Raw genomic sequence first — 12301 nt, 5'->3', positions numbered from 1 at the left:
TTTCTGTGTATGAGAACTGCAGGTATTTGTAAGGGTTTGGGTGGGCCCCTCGTTCCCCTTCTGGTTTTGTCCTGGCAGTATTAAACCTTTGCCAAAATACAGTTGGGACCAACTGCTGTCATCTTAACTGCAGTATTTCAGGTGAAAGTTGGGCCTGGGTCAGGCTGGGTCTCCAATGCCTGTTGGGGGGAGCCAGTAGGTGTCTTAGAGAAGACCAGATGATCTGCTCTTACAAGATTTTGAGGACGTTCAGCTTTAACTTGGGACAAAGGGGAGATAGAGCTTACCTTTGTCTTGATTTGAAAGGGGACAGAAATTTATTTAACTCTCATACATAAGGAAATCTTTAGAAGGAAAACTGCTTGTGTTATTGCAGGTGTTTCACAGCCGACTTGGCCTTTAAGATTTTGTCCTGTACGTCTGTACAAAAGCTCAAGGGAGCAGAAATCCCGGAACCCAGCCTCTAATAGCTGAGTCTACCTGGAATTAACCTGTGCGGAAATAGCACATTAATCCATAGATGAGGGGCCTGAAAATAATATTGAGCAGGTCTCTTTATACAATACAGCCTCCATATAAGAAAGGTTAGACTTTCTTATTTTGGGGTATAAATCAGCCAACATTTTCTGTAGTAGAAGAGGTCGACCCAGCTTAGAGGCCGTCCGCCTCCTTCCCGCTGCGTAACGTAGCTGAGCCTTCCTCTTAACGATGCGGTACTGACCTCTGGCAATCAGCTGCAGCATAAATAAATGTATTTTGGCCTGTTAAATATTCCCATCGTGGCTATTTAGGCTGTCTTTAAAACTGAAGGCCGGTAACCTTCTCCGCAATCGTCTCTTATTTTTCGTAGTGAAACTTCACTGAGCAACCAATCTGCTTTTTAACTTTCCATCCCACTAATGCAAACACCCTCTTCAAGCCCCCACCTTCAAGTTAGTTCGTGTAATTCTTTTTCCTGCGTCTTTTGCCCTTTGTGGACAGCGAATCGTGCAGCCGGTGGCCTCCTGGGTGCCACCGCGGCCTCGCGGCAGCCGCTGCCGCCTTCCCAAGGACGCGGAGGCTTCGGAAGCACCCGGTGATCGCAGGCGTGTGGGGCGGATGCTGCGCTTTCATGTAACATTCAACAATTTAATCCCTCTTTGAGCGCAAAGAGAACATTTAAAATGTTTCAAGGTCTTCTTTTGCGAGTACATAGGGGGCTCTGAATGCAACCTTCATTCATGCTATGAAAGCTGGAGGTCCGCTGCCACTCCATTTTCTTGCCTCTGGTTATTAAAACATCAAGCTGTCTTACTACTTAAGCTCAGCTAACTTGCTGCCTTCCTCCTTTTGTGTTACACTGGAACACCTGCCATTAATACTAATTCTACTCCGGAGAGAAACTCCCTTTCAGATATGCTTGTCTGAAAATAAATTGACATGTAAAAGGTCTCTTTTGTCGAGAAGCGCATGTAAAGTGCTGGGGTAGGGAGCTGATCGCTTACAAAAGGAGCCACTGACTCTTTAAATGGTGTGTGTGGAGGGGGCTATAAATGTTAAATATGGAGGGTGATGCTGTAAATGGGCTGACGCGATACAGCCAGAGGAGGATCGCGTAGCTGCGTCCTCTGTTCGGTATTAGACCTGAAGCTTTTGGGTGCTTTTCTGTGGAAAGCTGCAGCGATAAAGCCGCTGCATTGTCTCGGGGTGAGTGGCTGCGCTCCTCCGTCGGGACCCGTTTGGAGAAAACTCTTTTTATTTGGGGTTTTTTGTGGTTTTTTTTTTTTTAGAAGAAGTGGTGGGGTTAAGAATCCCTCCCGCTTTCCAACACGTGCCACTAACACTCAGAGCGTTGGTGGCGAGTCCTTCGCTTCATGTGTGTAACGAACTCCGAGGCTCTGCTGTTTTTCCTGGGACAAAAGTCTGTACCACGTTCCACAAGGAAACAGTAAAAGAATCCTTGGTTATTTATTCTGTCATACAGGCAGCAGTGTGAGACAGCAAAAGGTAAATATTTTTATTTTTAATGAAAAGAATTATTTTTCTTTAAGTTTCTCATACCCTGTGGAGTCTATGGCGCTCTCCTAAGAAAAAGTTTTTAAGTAGGGTCTCTGGGCCAGGCTTTGGGGCGGGATGAGACTGCTCCAATACTTCAATACTGTGCTTCAATACTGAAAAGGAGGATGGGGTCCCGTGACCGTGGGTGGAGATTCAAGTTTTGTGGTGCGGACGTGGCTTTCAGCTGCTGCGCACCGGCCTTCTGGGTCTTCTAGCGCAGAAATCGGTCGCTTCATAATTAAGATCAAGTCGAAATATGTTCAGGGTTTGAAAGAACACGAGTGAAATGTGCCAATTACAGCCACCTCCTAGACGAGCTGGTGTCACTTCTGGTTTATCAAACAAGTGCACACTCTCGGGTGCCGCTCAGCTCAAATGCGGTCTTATTTTTAAACAGCAGATGGTGTTAGAAACCTGTAACAGGTGGAACCTCTTCAGTTTTATGTGAGAGATCAGAGGTAGCAGCAATTTCTCGTTTCCCCAGGGGTAGTTTCTTCATGAGATAAACAGCAAGCTGGCCCTCTACTTGGATATTTATTACAGAGGGAAGAACTTTTGAATCACACATGTTCATATGAAGGAAAGCAATTCTGGTTTGACTTATCCTGGTTATAATAAAAGGAACCTGGTAATGGGCTCCATAATCCTCCGTTAGCAACTCAAAAAGAGAGATGTAGCAGGAGAAATGAGCTGTGTTTGCTGGTGTGCCTCAAAATCCGGCTCCAATCTGCCATAGCCTATTGGTTTCTTGTCTATGATAATAGCATTTCGCACGCTTAAAGTGTTTTATAAACATTTAATTACTGCAGCATTTGACTCAAAGCCAGGAATCTCTCATTCGCTGCATCTTGCAAGGTTTGTGGGAAGGGTATTCGAATTACAGCATTACAAGGGCTGAGTTCAACCTTCAGTTAAGGAAACCTCCGTTAGGCGGGATCTGGGAGCATCGCCTGGCGCCGCTGCCACATTTGCAAAGTGAGTTACTTCACCAGCGGAAACGGTAACGTGGTTTTGAACGCCTATAGATCTGAGGATTTGTCAGTACCCCAGGACAGGGAGCTGCATTTAATCATATTAGGGAAACGATATGCTAAATTCTCCTCAGCCTGCGCTGTACAAACTTCTAAAGCAGGCGGGGATTGCAGCTGTGTCTAGACTGGAGCCGTGTTTGATCCCCCGTCCCCGCCGTGTCCTCTGCTGCCGTAAGCAGCTGGAAAATCATTATTTGTAAAAAGTCAGGGTTTTTTTTCCCACCCACCAAACTACTTGTAATTTTAACATGTCTTCTCCGCACCAACCCCCGGCTCTGGTGTTTTTTTTTAAATAAGGTAGAGAAATGTGGGCTTACAGCATAATTTTTCTGCTTTTCACAGGCTCACCCGCAGCCTGCCCTCCTGGGTCAGCTCGGTGCCTCAGCCTGTGGGGAAGCCCCAGTAGTTGTGGGGTTTGTGACACCAGGTGGTAGCAGCAACTAAAGGTAAAAAAGCTTGTATTGGATTAATAATTTCTATGCAACCATCTGCCTCCTTCACCAGCTCCCTTTTCTGGAGAGCAGATTGTTAAATGCAGACTGGGTGTGGAGTCATAGAAATAATTTGCTTTCCATAAAAAAAAAAAACAAAAAGGGCTGTTGGCTGGTTGTGTGTGTTTTCGTGGATGCAGGCAAAGGATCGCTTCTGGTCAGGGCAGGAAACCCGGGTGAGGAGTTGTTCCTCTGCGAGACATGTCCGAGCTGACCCTGATCTCACTGGCCTGAGGAGGGGTTATCCTCAGCTACGGAGGAGAAAACCGAGCTCTGCCACTGCTCACACTTCCAGTCTTTATGTGGTTCTGAAGGTACATCGTGAATCCCCTTTAATAAATGCCACTGCTGGCAATTAGACCCTTTTTAATGAGACAGATCCCGATTTCAAGGCCCCAGATCCCTTGCTGCTACGCTCGCTCTCTGTTCAGTGAGTTGCGAGCACAGGATGAGCAGCGACTCACAAAGTGAAACAGGAGTCCCTTTTCCTGCTCTGTTTAAAGAAGGGGTAGGGAGCTCTTCTGATGTTTCATTAAAGCTGGCTTTTCTCCTCGTGGCAGAGCAGATTTAATCAGACCCGCCTCCTAGTTCCAGCTGCTGGGTTTGAACGCTCTGATCTGTGCACTGGGTGCACGTCTAATTATGGAGGCAATTCCCATGGATACCAAGAAGAATTGTCTGTACTGGCAAAAATGATCCCAGCTGGGAAAATGGCGAAGGAAAAATGTGTTGAAATATTCAGGAAGAGCCTTCAAAAGTTTGTGGAAATGAAAGTGAAAGCCGTTTCTGGTGTTCTTGCACCCCCATGTGCAAATCTTCATTGTTTTAAAACTAAGATAGAGGTGGTTTTCATTCTGATTTGCAAGAGTCGCTGCTTTTTGTGCTACTGGAGAATTTACCAGCACAGCAAAACTGAATTTGCCCCCGCCTTGTTACCTGCATCCGCTCGCGGCTGCTTTGTCACCCTTGCTTTTCCCCACTAGGCTCCCCCTGCTCACCTGTACAGCACGAGAAGTGTGTTTTCAGAAAATGGCCAACAATTTGTGTTTCCACAAGGGCACCACCCTGGGTGAGGCAGCACGCTCGAAGGGCTGGTAATTCTGGTTCCATCGCAGTGCCGGTGCTGGCGCATGGGACTTGGGTAAGTTACTCCCCTTTGTGCGTCGTTCCTCTGAAATATATGAATTTAAATAACTTATTTCTGTATAAATTAATATTTGAAGGGTCTGTTCCAGGAAAAAGAGCGCTCCCTGGTTAAAAAGAGAGGGGGAAATACCCAGTCATGCTCTGCTCAGATGTGGAAAATTAAACAAATATGATTTAAAATTATTTCGTAATTGTTCAGCTGTGAGTCCTTATGCTCAAACTGCATGGGGAAAAACCAGATTTATTTTTTGTTTTACACAAAGGAAAAAGTCTTTTTGAGGGGTTGGGTTTTTTTTCTTTCTTTCTTTCTTTGGGTTTGTTTGGAGGTTTTTGAGAACATCCTGATCAACCGCACAATAGTTGTGACTTGTATTTATTTCACTAATTTACCTCCAGCAGGAGCTCAAATGCTTTTCAAAACGTTGCTACCTAATATCAACATATAGAATAAGAAAAGCTGCAGTACTATTAGGTTGGATTTCCATCTCGCTCTCATCCAGGGCACCTGCTCCCCTTCCCCCCACCACCCCCCCCAAGTCTCCCCAGCTGTCTGTCTGTCTCGTTTATGTCAATTAGAGATTCAATGCTGCCTGATTTAATTGGCCTGACTTTCCCCTCTAACAGAAACCCAGGCGAAGGCAGGACGGGCAGGCAGCTCTCTGCGGGCTGCCTGACCGGGGAAGCAGCCTCTCACGCGGTCGGGAGGGCTGGGGCTCGTTTGCGGAGCGGAGCACAATAACCTGTTTGTTCCCATCCGCGATGGAGAGGTTGGTGACCTCCTAACGGGGCTGGGACCCAGGCAGTGATGTCATCTGAAAGCTTGGGGGGATTCCTGAGAGGTTAAGGCATTCGTGCAACCAGTCGCTCGCCTCGGGTTGGCTTTTAGTGACTGTAGAGGTCAAGATTTGCTGCCAAGCCGGCACTCCCTCCTGCCAGGAGGGTGACTCCACGTGCACTGAGGTCAGTAAACAGCACAACTTCCACCGACCGCAGCTGCAGAGGGCTCGTCCTTCCTCCTGAGCCCCAGCCACCCCCAGCAGCGCTTAACCACGAGCGAGGTTGACCAAGACCTGGGTCTCACGGGGTTTACGTAAGGGTCTGACCCTGTCCCCGCTTCGAGCAGCAGACCTGGAAGCAAACCAGCTCTGATGAAATCTTTGCCATCCCGCCACTCCCCCTCCGACAACTGAATCCCAGGAACCAGATCTGACCTACTTCTTCTCCCTGGCTCCTCGCTTGCGTCTCCCTGATAAATTACATGGCCCTTCTTTGGCTCTCAGCAGAAATGCGAGTTTCCCAAATAGCTGGCCCACAGAGGCGGCAGTATTGAACAGCAACGGTACCATCTGGTGACTTTGACCTACAGAGAGCGTCATGTAGAAGGGGAAGAGGAAATCTGTGAATTAGGGAGGCCAAGCAAGGTCCCAGATTTGCAAGCGAGATCCTATCTCTCGGTTCATTTGGACTTGGGAAATAAATTGTGCTGACGCTGCAACAGGCTTTCTTTCAGAGAGCTGTGCTGTGAGGCTTCCTTGGGAGACAGTCCCATTTTTAGCCTCCTGACTCCCCGCTGAACCCAGCCCTGACCCACGCTCCCTCTGCTGGTAACGAGCTAATTGATGTAATGTGTTCACAACTTCTCGCGCACCCACTCGCACGCACAACAGCAAAGCCTTGCAAATGTATGAGATGAAACCTAGGGCTGCGGTGGTTTCTCAGTCCCAGTAAACGTGCGCTTTTTTGGTCTGACGAGCCACTGGTGAAATCCTGAATTGGACGCGTGAAATAAATAGATGCACTTCAATTTACGAAATCGAAAGTAGGCCCAAAACTGAGCATAAGGGTCCCACTCCGCGCAGATCTGAAATTACACCCTCTCCTTCACAGCCAAAGGGAGGAAATCAAATTAGAGCATTTCCCTCTCCATCAAAGGACGTCAGTCCTGATACAGGCTTGCTCCGCCTCGCCATCGGTTATCCTGCGCAGCAGCTATCCCTGTACGCGTTCCGGCTGACCGAGGCATCGTTTGGAGGTACCAGGTTTGACGGGCTGCGGCGTGTTCTGCGCGTAAGGTGGCACCTTCTCGCAGCTGTTCTGCAACACGCGCGTGTGCGCGTTACCTCTTCCCCAGCGAAAGAGGCTGTTACCACAGGCACAAAACGCACCGCATTGAGGAGAGGTGACACGAAACCCAGCGCTGCAGAACCTCAGTGCTAAAACACTCTATCAAGCCTATTAAATGCCATTGGTACCGGCAGGAGAAATTGCTTTGCTGTCTAATCAAACGTGTCCCCTCTTTGCTGCCAAGAGTGCAGCACTGCCCTAAGTCCACTCAGCCTTGCTCGTGGGCTGATGAGTGCCTGACAATTTTCTGGTTTCAAATTAAACAGAAAACTAAATTAGCAAATTAATTGTTTGCCATGTTTTTTCCTTGGTCCCCATCAGCTGCCTCGGGACCTGCAGCCAATCCCGAGCCCCTCTCCGCAGTCCCGAGTAGAAGGTGGAGCCCTGCGCTAGGTCCCGCTATCTACCAAGTGTCAGTCATGTTAATTTTAAATTACTTTTGTACAGCTTGGTGTCAAAACGATTAAAGCATGAAAAGAAAAACTGAACTAGAGGGAGGGAAGGGGGGGGGGGAGGGAGAGAGAATGAATAATTTACCTTGCATTTACAGCAAGGACACTTAGATTTCTTTAACTCCTCAACCCTGAGAAGCCTGAAACTTTCATTTCCTCAGCTGTAACGTGCTTGGGACTGTGCCTGAGCAGGTGCTCCGGATCCTCACAGCCTACAGGGAGGCAAGAACTGCTCGTAGCACAAAGGCGTGGTTTTTGTCTCCGTTTCTTCCCAGGTAAGACTTTTCTCCACGCTGCGCTCCCCGATTGTTGCAATCACCAACACGACAAACCCACCCACCCACACGCAGGCCTTTTTGCCCCCGCTCGGTGCACCACTCCCAGCCGGGTTTACTCCATAGCCCGCACGGCCTCTGCTAGGTAATTACCTACTCAGAAAATATAGACGTGCATAATCAGATACAGCTTTAAATGTGCAAGAATTGGAGTTGTAGGATTGCAGCGTAACATCCCTGGAGTTCTCGGCCTCTAGTTCACACAGCCGACCCACATGCGTTGTGAAAATGTTGGGTTTGGGGCACAGACTGCTTTTATCTCTCTTCCTAATGCCATCCACGGCTTCTCTCTCTTTCCAGCTACTGCATGGTATAATCAGGGGTCCCTGAAATCTCATTCTAAATATGTTGAGGCCAGAAGAACAGCAAAAAGATTTGTAAGAGGGCAACTCAATATCACCAGGAAATGTAAAACAAGTGTAGCCACTTCTGCTGCTGTTTACTGTGCCTTCAGCTTATGCATGAGAGCATCTTCCAGTCATTAAAAAAAGGGTATAAATATTTGGAATTATTTTGTCTTGAGGGACTACAACGTGCGATGAGGTGCCTTGGATAGACAATCACTAGGGTGACAGAGCTGGCAAGGAAATAAGAGAGGCTAGACACTCGAGTGTAACGTATCCTGCAGGATGTGTGTGGGCTTGAATTTGTCAAATTTAAGCAAAGAAAACAATCCACTAATGGGTGTTTTCTGAAAAATGAGCATGCCATTTTGGCAATATTTCTTCTGCCTTGTGCTACCTTCTCACTACCTCCCCTCGGCAGCCACAGAGAGGAGGCACCTGTGTCTTCCACCTGCATTTTACTTCTTTGGCCTTAGGACTAACTCAGCCTTGCCAGATCCCGAACAGGTCGCGCGACGGGGTTGAAAAGCGTGCTTGAAATTTCCTCCTCCAGAAGGACCTGCCTGACTTCTCTAACGTGTTTGCTTTGGCTCGGCAATCTCCACCTGTCCTCATCCTCACGGCCGTAGTTCTGTGACCCGCAGCGCAGCCTCTCTTGGGAAGGTGGGGAAGGCGAACACAGGCACCCTCGACAGGAGCTCGTGCGAACTAACGCTGCCTCCTCTCTCTGCTCCCCGTGTTTGTGCTGCCTTGCACGGTGCAGGAGCTGGGACTGGACTGCAGCGTTGCACAGGCTTTCACTTAAGCGTGCCGGCATGGAAACGGTTCTTTCGTTGATAGTGGGATTCCCTTCACATGACAATGTTTCTTCAGCTGCTGATTCACAAACACATCCTTTAACTGACTTTTTTTTTTTCCCCTTCCCATTTGGAAAGCTCCTGTAAACTTCCCTCATTCGCTGGAGGCCCAGCGGGAAGCTTGAACGATGAAGAGCAGAGTCTCTTGCAGGATATTTCAGTAACATCACTTCAGACGTACCATGTGGGAGTAGCGAGTATCAAGTACTCCAGTCCGATAACCACAGCTTTCCCCGTTTAATATGCACTTAGCGCTAGAACAGCAGCTGTATAAAACTAACACCTTTTTTACTATATTCTGCTAGTCCAGATTCAGAGTGATCTCTGCTCGCTTAACTTTAAAAATAAAAAAACATTGTCAGCTGGAACGTTAAAAATACAGGCATAAATACTACCTCGGATCTGGTAATTATTTAAAAGTAAAGCACAATTCTCAACCAGATTATCTTTTTTTCCCCCTAACCAAGCAGGACAGCCCTTCTACCTGGCACTGGGAGCTAAGGAAACAGCAGAGAAGGATTCATACTGGGTCTATTATCAACAACACTGTTAAATCACTTCCAACTGCAAAATCGTCAAGTATCCGTTATGAAACCATTTCAAATTCTAAAATCTCTGCCAGCCAGGGAATTAACATCATTAATTGAACAAACTTCAGCCAGAATAATTGATTTATACTTAATCACAGAACATAAAACTTTTCGAGGTGTATCGTTACATCTTACACGGTCGTGCTGAGGAGCCCTGCGTTGGGCTGCGGGGGCGGGAGGCACGTTATCACTCACGCAGCTCTCAGGAATCACTGAAAATGCTCAAGTAATTAATATTGAAGTGATCAATACTGGAGCGGTTTCCACAAAAACAAGAGGAGAAACAATCCCTTAGGCTAGAGCACGCTAAGAGGGCGTTTAGGACTAACCCACAAAAGCAGTGCAGGGGCAGCAGTGGCCTGGCCCGCCCTGGCTTTGGTGCCCAGGAACTCCGCGCAACACCCCAGCTCCCCCATCCCGAGCGGCCACCGTAAGAGGCAGAGCCCATAGTCACAGGCTGCATGAACTCTGTGGATGTTTTGTGGACATTTCTGGACGTTTTATGGACACTTTACAGGGGCGGTCCTCAGGCTAGGGGAACGATAGCTGTGTATGGTATGGAAGGATGGGAAGGGGGCGGGGTGCATGGGGATGAGTTGGATAGGGTGGGACCCGAGGACGGAAATGGTGTGGAATACGGGGTGGAGAACATGCTGGTTTTGCCTGGGATAGAGTTGTTTTCTCCATAGTAACTGGTACAGGGCTGTGTTTGGGATTTGTGCTGGAAACGGTGTTGATAACCCAGGGATGTTTCCGTTCCTGCTGAGCCATGCTGACACAGAGCCAAGGCCTTTTCTGCCCCTCACCCCACCCCAGCAGCGAGGGGCTGGGGGGGCACAAGGGGCCAGGAGGGGACACGGCTGGGACAGTGACCCCAGCTGACCCCAGGGATCTCCCACAGCACGTGGCGTCATGCTCAGCACACGGAGCTGGGGGAGAGGAAGGAAGGGGGGACGTTCAGAGTGACGGCGTTTGCCTTCCCCAGTCACAGTAAGGCAGGATGGAGCCCCGCTGACCTGGGGATGCTGAACACCTGCCTGCCCATGGAGAGGAGGGGATTAATTCCTTTTGCTTTGCTTGCCTGAGCAGATTTTGCTTTCCCTATTAAACTGTCTTCATCTCAGCCCCCCTCAGCCCCCGAGTTTCCTCACTTTCACCCTTCCGATTCTCTCCCCCGTCCCACTGGCGGGGAGCGAGCAGCCGCGCAGGGCTGAGCTGCCGGCCGGGGTTAAACCACGACACTCAATTAAGGGTTCATGAAATCAGGGAGCTGGGGGCTTCCCACCCCCCCCAATACTTGAATTCCCTCCAGTCGGACACGAAGATTTTCAGTTCTTCATTTTAATGTGTCGGGGAGGGGGTGGGGGTTTAGGCTTTTGACAATCCTCCCGTGATAATTTAAACTATCTACCAGGCAACGTAAAGCTTTTCAGTCCAGGCTATTGAATCAGCTCTTTGTTGGTAGACACTTTAGCCCCTTGAAGTATCCAGGATGATTTATTTTTATGGGACATGTAGACAAAGTGACATTTTCCTATCTCCTGCTATCTAAACACTAGATTGCAATTACTCCAAAACAACCAGCGTCAGAATGCAGCGTGCCTTCGGCTCTTCAATAGCGCCTGTTTATTAGCTTTCCCCAGGACCTGCCTTTTTTTATTGAGGGGAAAAAAAAAAAGGATCTGGAAACAATCGATTCTCAGCCAAAGTTTTTTGAAGGAGTTGGTTTTAGTTTGCTGACTTGCTCCAAAGAAAGCCGTCTGTGTGTAAATTCGCAGGTCGGCTGATGAGTAATCAGCGAGCTTTTGTGTTTTAATATTTTGATGGTAGAAGGGAAGCGGCGTGAGACTGACAGAATAAATACGTACGTTTACAAGACGTTCTGTACTGATCGGAGTACAAAGACCAATATAATAAAAGTGCAAGCAACTAACTGAAAGTCTGATATCAGAAGGGAGCTGAGGCCTCAAAGAGACCATGGATCATATTTAATTGACAGGTGCCGGAGGAGTGTGAAGGCAAGAGATGGGTCTCTCTCTGTCCTCCGGAGCTGGAGGCTGCTTGCTGCCGTATACCCCAAACTACATGATTTTTAAGCTAAAACCAACAAATGAGCCGACAACTTCAGAGAGATCAGGAGGCAGAAGACAACCTTCACCCTCAATTTACATTTAGCTTTTGCGTTTGTAAATGAAGCCACGTACAGATTTAGGACTGGCGGGAAGGAAATGGAAGTGTATGAAAGGTGCCGGGTATCTATAATCAGGAAATTTCTATGGAAATGCTCGGTTGCTAACAGGATTTACGGGTATCTACTTGCGATAATGGATCTTTCTCTTCCACATAATTTCATTACATGCTGCCTGCTTTTCCTGAGTAGTCCCAGCACCCCTGAAACTCACGGCTTCAGTGGAGGAAGGGTTGTTTGGTTTTTTTTTTTTTTGTATCAGAGAGTTGAATTGCAACACCAGAGAGGATCAGCAACTCCGCATTTCAAGGGTGGTAAACTCTGGGAACTGGCAGAGCTGGGAGATGGGCTTGTCAGAGGCAACGCGCCAGAGGCGGCAGAGGAAGCAAGGTCTGTAACTGTTAGGCAGAATCACTAAAGCACCGTATCTAATGCCCCACGCAGTATTTACGGATGCCGTGTGTCCGTGTTTGTGTATCATGGGCATTTATCAGCAAACTGGCTTTCCCCTCCTGTTTTTTTCCACTTTTTTTTTTTTGGTGGCTTGCATACACTATGCGTTTTCACTTGTCTCGTTAAATAACGCAAGTACCGAAGTGCAGACCCCAGAGCCCTCTCAACTTGCAGGAATCCTTTAGCTGAGTCTAATCAGAATGAGTTTCAGCCCCTAAAGAAGGGCTGCTGTCTGGAAGCGAGGGGACGAGGA

At 48.1% G+C, this 12301-nt stretch overlaps 1 long non-coding RNA gene across 1 annotated transcript; it reads left to right on the top strand.

The window, feature by feature from the left end:
* The first annotated feature begins 1930 nt into the window (after positions 1 to 1930).
* Positions 1931 to 9210, top strand: LOC142066850 (uncharacterized). The gene is made up of 5 exons (XR_012663816.1): positions 1931 to 3873; positions 4543 to 4700; positions 6593 to 6737; positions 7443 to 7556; positions 8437 to 9210. It is a non-coding gene; the product is annotated as an uncharacterized LOC142066850 (long non-coding RNA).
* The last annotated feature ends 3091 nt before the right edge of the window (positions 9211 to 12301 follow it).

The sequence above is a fragment of the Phalacrocorax aristotelis genome, chromosome 20 (genome assembly GCF_949628215.1).
Source record: "Phalacrocorax aristotelis chromosome 20, bGulAri2.1, whole genome shotgun sequence".
NCBI classification, from domain to species: Eukaryota; Metazoa; Chordata; class Aves; order Suliformes; family Phalacrocoracidae; genus Phalacrocorax; species Phalacrocorax aristotelis.
The sequence above is the reverse complement of the archived record's forward strand: the minus strand, read 5'-3'. Positions and strand labels throughout refer to the sequence as shown.